Genomic DNA, 7,843 nt, shown 5'->3' on the forward strand with positions numbered 1-7,843 from the left:
GAGTTAAACTATACAATGACATATTTTTGGTATTTTAGTTAGTAAACAAAGAAATATGAAGTTTGATACAATCAAATGTGCTTGGTGATCTCTATCAATGCAAACCCAATGAATGAGGGGTAAGGAGGATGCCAAGTTGTGATCCCAATGCTAATGCATATGATAAGATAACATGAGGGATCTTAGAGGCAAAATTGGGGTCTTACAATGATCCCCACCATAAGTAATACGAGAAATAAACCCAAATAATTATCAAATAATATCCACCTCAAAAATCCACTTAAACCGATTAAATCCATTATCACCAAACCTTTGGCATATATTTGTTACCATATGCAAATGCCGATGAATGCATGATTAAATAGAAAAAGTATGCAAATGAATAAAATCAAAAGTTAGACGAATTGAATAAAAAAAGTAGGGCAAATGTTGGGGTATGACAACATCAACAATAATAACAATATGACAAATAAACACAAAACCAAAGTGATAGATGAACCCAGAGCACTCAGAGGTTTGTATTAGATGAAAGGCACAGTCAAGAATAACTCAGTCTCAATATATTGTCATTGGCCAAGTCCTCAAAGCATAGGGAAGTTGCCTATCCTAAGTCCAAAAGTTTAAATCAAGTCCAACTGTCTACCAAGACGTTTTTTTAAGGTTTTTTGTTGTTATTATGTGTTTTAAGGTCCTAAGACCACAAGCAAAACAAAATCACAAGCAAACAATATATACAATCGCAAGATATGGCTCAAGTGAGCAAAGTGAAAAGGACTGAAACATAAACAAGTTGCATGAAATGTAAATGGCAGATGCATGATAAATGTACTGAAATTTAAAGTGCATTAAGTAAATGACTTGAAAGTAAAGCAACATTAATAAAGTGTTAGTCAAATTATAGTGAAGAGTTTTAATTGTTCAGTCATTCTTTGGAGAACATTCAACCACTCATTCACAAGTATGAATTCTTGAACCAAGACATCATCCATGAGAAGGGCTCCAACTTGGATACAAGTATGCCGCTAGCTCTCATGAAAGGAAAAAAGGTCAAGTCTTCACACAATGCCATGAAGAATGGGAGACTTACAATCTCACTTACTAGAATGCAATGCTTTTTGGGGACAAATTTAGCTCTATGTTAAGCAATCGTAATTGGACTTATGTAGAAGTCACAACTATCTGAGGTCGGGCAATAAAAATATAGGTGTTAACTCATGTTAGAGATTTGGTACAAATAATCAAACTCCTAAAACATACCACACACTAAAAAAAGGGAGGGACCTATCTCAGTCTGGCTCATGTTGATTCATCTAACACAAGGTCATCGATGAATCAACTAGCATTAGACATGAAGAGATTTCATTGGTAAATGATGGATTGGGGAAGAATAGGGATGCAGATATAGAGGGAAGGGGAAATAGAAAATCAAATTGATCATAGGAGGAATTTTATATGATCAATACTATTCATTCATTTTTGGGAGATGAAATGTACATTTCATCAATCCCCTAAATCCAATAGTATTGGTCAAACAAAAGTCAAATCAATCATGATCAAGGCCAAACAGAAAGTCAAACATCACAAGACCATAAAATGGCTCAAAGTAACTTTTAAACAATTATTCAATTAAAAATCAAATTAAGAATGAATTAAAATGCATTTTAAAATGGACAAAACCTCAAATTCCTCCAAAACACCAAATAAATGGCCAAGGGATTTATCATAGGTCAAACAAAGTCAAAGGACCTTAGACAAAAAATTTCATGATTTTTGGAAAGTCAGAAGTATTTTAAAAATATTTAAAACAAGTTAGAAATCATTTAATTCATTAAAAATATCAAAATTAATCCAAAAAATTATTTTAATTCAAAATATGGAAGATGAAAATATTTAAAGATTTTTGGTGAAAGTCCCATATTTTTTGGATTAAAAATGAAATTAATATGAATTAAACAAGATAAATGGTTTAAATGAAAAATCAGAATAAAAAAAGAAAATAGAAAAAACTAGGGCCATCAGATCTCCCTCATTAATTCAGGTGGCGGATCTGATGGCCAAGCGTGCGCGTTCCACAATGGTCTTCAGTCAACGCGGCACAAGGATGGTATTCAACATGAATGGCTAAGATTAAAACATTTCAAAGAGATCAGATGGTCAGGAGACATACCAACACATCACCAGAGCCCTAACTCCAGTTGTCTTCTCCGGTGGACCTCACTAGACTAGTCCACCACTAACCATCAGGAAAATGAAAAGTGAGGACACTATTTTAAAGAGAAAAAGCTCACGAGCTCAAATCTGGCCTCAATTTCTCCTTGTTCCAAGTACATTGAGAGATATGAGGAATTGAATTTTGAGGTACACGATCTGAGTTACTTTGATTTGACCTCAAAGCAACTCAACCTTGTTGCCTACATTGGTAGGACTTCAGACAACCAATAAACAAGCAAAATATTGGAGAATTGAGAGAGAATCGAAGGCTTGGAGTTTTGGAAAAATCACCTTCGGGCAGCAGTGATTTGGCTGGATCTTGATGCAATTCCAATTGTTTATTCCTCCCCCTGCTTTAGTGATCAATTGAGATGAAAATGGATATGAATCCTTGGAGTTCTTATTCACAAACAGAAGTTGAATCAAGAACTCGATTTCAATGAAATCCTCAAGGAGTTCTATGGAGTAGGGTTCTGAGATTGCTTAGCAAGGCTTGGGCAAGGTGTGTGTGCAATTCTGAGCAACGGAACATGTATATATAGGCTTCATGGTTTCTTTCTACACCAATATAAAAAATGTAAAAAATATCAATGTTAGTGCATGCTTGCATGGGCGTGTGATATGCCTATAAAGTGATTGGAAAAGGTCCATAATTTTGTATGAATGATGCTGAAAGCTTAACATGAGGCCATGCAATTGTACTTGAGAATTGGTCATGTGATTTATCCAAATGGAACCATGAAGTGTAACCATGCGCAAGTCCTTGTAAAATGCTCCAAATTCCATGATCCTGGACTCTTATGAAAGGTGACATCAAGGGGAACAACATTGATGTTGAAGAAATTTTCATTTGGAACTTGGATCATAATGAATTTTGAGGTGGAAGTTGGAGAAATCAAACATGGTTGAAAATTTTCTAAGTACAAAGTCAAATGACCACTTCTTCCACCTTGAATAACTTTTCCTATGAGCTTCAAATGAAAATGGTTCCTTCATAAAAGTTGTATATATTTCATTCCTATTCAATTTGGTCACAAATTTGACATAATTTAGATTTTTTATGAGGGAGTTATGGATTTTAGAAGTTGAGGAAAATTGCTTGTTCAATGGTAATGGCCCAAAATAACCTATAATGTTTCCTCTTGGCACATGCCCTTGAAAGAAGAATTTGACATTTCTCAAAGAATAAAAGTTGGATAAGACATCTTGAAATTAATCATGGAACTTTAATGGACTTCATATCATAAAAATTTATCAAGCTATGGTCCTTGGAAGTTGACCTTCTAACTAGGGCACATACAAAATGACTTATAATATTTCACCATAAAAAAATGACTTTCCAAGAAAAATTAGATCTTGATTCCAACATGAGAGTTATTTGGAATTTCATAAGGAGTAAAGTTTCTCTTGAAATCATTTTCAGATGACAAAAATTGTAGGAGATAGGGTCTAGGTAACCCTAAATTTGACCAATTGACTTTCTCTGGTCAACCTCTTTGAACCAACTTGAAAACTTGAAGTTATCTTGATCTTTAGGACTCACGGAGGATCATATATGCTTTATACGATGTATAATGAAGTATCCATTGATATATTTAACCAATTGATGAAGAAACTTGTTGAGGAAGTCACACAAGATACCCAGATGAATTAGGGCTTCCTTGACAAACAAGCTTCAATCTCTTGATGAATTCTTTATCAAATTGATAAATAAAGAACATGAGGATACATATATGATGCTTAGAACCAATGTAGGCCATTGGTTGATTGATACCTTTGCACTTAGGGTTTCAAATCCTAGGTATGAGCTTGATGAGGCACATGTGGACACACACACACTACCTACAAGGACATACATAAACATATTTTTGGTATTTTGGTTAGTAGACAAGAGAAAATAAAGTATGATACAATCAAATATGCTTGGTGATCTCTTCTAATGCAAACCCAAATGAATGAAGGGGTAAGGAGGACGCCAATGTGTGATCCCAAATCCAATGCAAATGATGAGATAACATGAGGTATCTTAGGGTCAAAATTGGGGTCTTACAGGAACCACATAACACCTTCCTCAAAATGGCCACCTTGTCTTGGAGAGATTTCAAGGTTTCAACATGAACCTCATATTCCTGAAGTAGAGATTTTTGATGCTCATCCTCCAGACGAGTCTTTTCCTCATCAACGTCAGAAGCATCCTAATACTATTTCTCCGCCTCTTTGAGGGCATCCTTTAGCTTAGTTACCTAAGCAGCCATAGTGGAAGGAGAATAATGTTATTTTTCCTCCTGTTACAAAGAATTTGAAGCTTTATCTTTCTCCTACAGTGCAACAAGCTCCTCTTGAAGAGTAGAGCACCTCAGTTCCATAACTTCAAATTTCCCTTTCCAAGTTTCCCTTTCCTTGGTGGGATTACCTAGAGCCAAGACGTCTCCCTGAACAACAGAGACAGGGGAAAATAAAGAAGCAACCTTAAACATATTATGAGTAATTTCGGATAGGAGTTCCATCTTTTCCTCTCAAGAAGATTTTGAACAAAGGATAAATCCAACATTAAGACGATATCAATAGCCTCCTCAAGAGTGTAAGTAAGTCAGGAAGAGAAAATTCCCAACATATGCATGAAGGGATTTATCTCCCCAGGAGGACCATCCCTAGTGACACAAGTTCATTTTGGAGAACCCTTTCACTAGGGGTATTGTTGATCTTCATACTGACCCCTATTTTTTGAAACTAGTAGTGGGGCCGACTCCCCCATAGTTAAAGTGGCTGCAACATTCACAAGTTGATCTACCTCGGGTGCAGAAGTAGACATCTATGTATTCGGGATAAGAGAATAAGCCTAAGAAGAAACAATGGATGTCAGAAGAGTAGGTGAAAAAGTTGTAGTCCTAGTCTTCACCATAATTTAAGTACCTTGAGCATTTTTAAGATTGTAAAACAACTTCAATTTATTCATCTTTTCCATGCTACCTGCAAAACACAATTATGCGTGTAAAAAAAGCACGAGGATCTTCTCTCACCAAAAATATTTGTCCTCTCCTCCTGGATAACTGCACTCACAATGGCATAAGTGTCAGTCCATATTTTTCTCACCTCGGTAGGGGGCACCTCATTGGGGATCGAACCCTTCCTCATAACCAAGCGCATGAAACCAAGATCGTATTTCCTCAATCATTTCCACCTGGTCCATAGAACTAAAGTCATACTTGGTATAATATAAGTGAGCACCCCGTTTAAAGTAGATTTTAGACCAGTATTACATATATAAAATCCGACAGAAGAAAGGAGAATCGAAGGGGAGGTAGCAAAAAATGAGATGGGTCGTGGGTATAAGGGGTTTCACCAGCAAGAAGCGCCCTAGTCCATGGTAAAAGGGTCAAACAAAGGATTAACCTGATAAAAGCTGATGGGCCCCTGATTACAAAAATTGTTCTAAGAGGTGTGCCTTGGGTAAAACAGATCAAGGAATAATTTGAGAGAAGGTTTCCAGGATTTATGCTCGACACACAACTGAAATACTGTCATGAATGCCCAAGACCCCGAATGAAGTTAAAAAGGAGAAACTTCTAAATGCTTCAGGACGACAACCTCAAAGTCATAAAAGGGCAAACACAACCCTATTTTTGTGAACAAACACCCATAGAATGGGACCACGTAGTCGTCAAAGGAACTATATATCATTGTATCTGACGCCAATAAAATAATTGGCCATTTTAGAGGATCGCCGACCATAATTTCAACCTCACATATAACACCCTTAGTACTCATAATTGATGTAGTGCCAACTATTTTTGTGTCCACCCAATCGTACTTCATTGCGTCCGACTGATCTCAAAGATATAGATAGGCCTTCACATCACCATCATTGGGCTCAAAGTTTTTGGTCTTCATGCAGAGCTGAATATAATCTTTAGCACACTCTTTCCTCTGTCAATTGACTTGTATCTCCTTGCCGAATGAGATGCGAGGGGGTATGATTTATGGTTAAAGACGAAGGTTCAACTCTAAAATCTCTGACTAGGTTAATAATAATATCACTGATCATGACTAGAAAATAGGAAATGCTGAAAATAAAAACTTGAGTTATTATGGTACTGGTTATGTGAGATTGGTGAAGCATGAGAAGAGGAAGAAAATCAAAGATTTTGAGCAAGGAAATGGAGACCGCTTCTAATGATACTCCCAGGGAGGATGGAACAAAGACGTTACTTAAAAAGTGACTATAAGTTTGAATGTCAAAAGTTGCAAAAAAACTCCCTAACATTCAATTTCCCATATTTATAGGCATTTACAAATGAATGGTTTAGACTAAATGGAGAGAGAAGTTACGAGATCAACAACTAGATTTCCCTTTCAGGATACACGCCAAATCGAGTGCATTATAGACTGCGTCATGCCCTGCCTATTCACGTCATTGACATGTCAGAAGAAGGCTATGAAACATTTCATTGATGGGGTAGTATTTAATGCGTTTATTCTCCACTTTTTTAAAACTGATTCCAAGCATTTCGATTCTATTCCACATCGTACAACGACTGAAAGACCGACTAGTTTCACTTAAGGCTTCTCCCAGCTCATTCACTACTCGACAAAGCCTTGGGGGAAATTGTTATGGGCCGGTCAAAGGCCCAATTCATCTTAAATCCACTCCACTTTGTAACACCTCAAAATTTGCCCTCCTCTCTTGGGACTAGTTTAACATTTTACATTGCATTTCTTAGGTCATTAGGCATTGCATAATTGCATATCATGTGGTAACATGGAGCAAGTCCTCCTCCTAGGTCTTGGAATGAAGATAAGAGGTTGAGATGCAAGCTGAGGGTTCGTTGAATTGATCATTAATCATCTGAGGATGTGTGGTACAAATTAGGGTTTCTTGGTTGTCAAGAAGATTGAGCTTGATCTTGGGTGAAATTATACATCATCATCATCATGGTTTTGTCATCACCAAGAGATTGATCAGATACCTTGGGATTAGGGTTTTGACCACTGGTCAACCCTAATCAGTTGAATCAGTTGTATTGGGCCAATCAGGGCCTGGCAAGGAGATGGGGTCTACAATGGATATGGGGATCATCATGTGATTATTTTGAGCTTATGGAAGCTAGGGTTTCATCATTGAGCCATTTCATCAGGAGTTTGAAGCTCAACTTGATCAGTGCCTAGCCAAATTCATCTATCAGTCAGAAAAGTCAACTGTGGTCAACTGTGCCAAGAATGATGGATGTGGAGGTGGGAGAGGTTAGATACACTTCATTCATGTTGAAACAAGTTTCATTTGACATTTCAAACATCAAGAATGAAGAAAATAAAGTCAGATGAAAAGTTTCCAAAAATAGAAAGTGACTTGTAATTGAAAGTTTCCAAAAATGGAAAGTTTTTCATCTCAAAAGTACATGTCCAAAAATGCTTCAAATGAAATTTTGTTCAACGTGAAAGTTGTAGGTCTTGCTCTCACCTTTCCAAAAAGTCCAAGAACATGAAATTCCCATGTGTGGTTGGCAAGTTGTGATCAAATCATTTTCCAAAAATGTTGATTTTCAAAGTGGCATAACTTTCACATGGAATGGCCAAATTGGGTGATCTTTCTTTGAGAAAACCACATTTCACATGTACTTTCATGATGCATCAT

The sequence above is a fragment of the Lathyrus oleraceus genome, chromosome 7, assembly GCF_024323335.1.
Source record: "Lathyrus oleraceus cultivar Zhongwan6 chromosome 7, CAAS_Psat_ZW6_1.0, whole genome shotgun sequence".
In the NCBI taxonomy this organism is placed as follows: domain Eukaryota; kingdom Viridiplantae; phylum Streptophyta; class Magnoliopsida; order Fabales; family Fabaceae; genus Lathyrus; species Lathyrus oleraceus.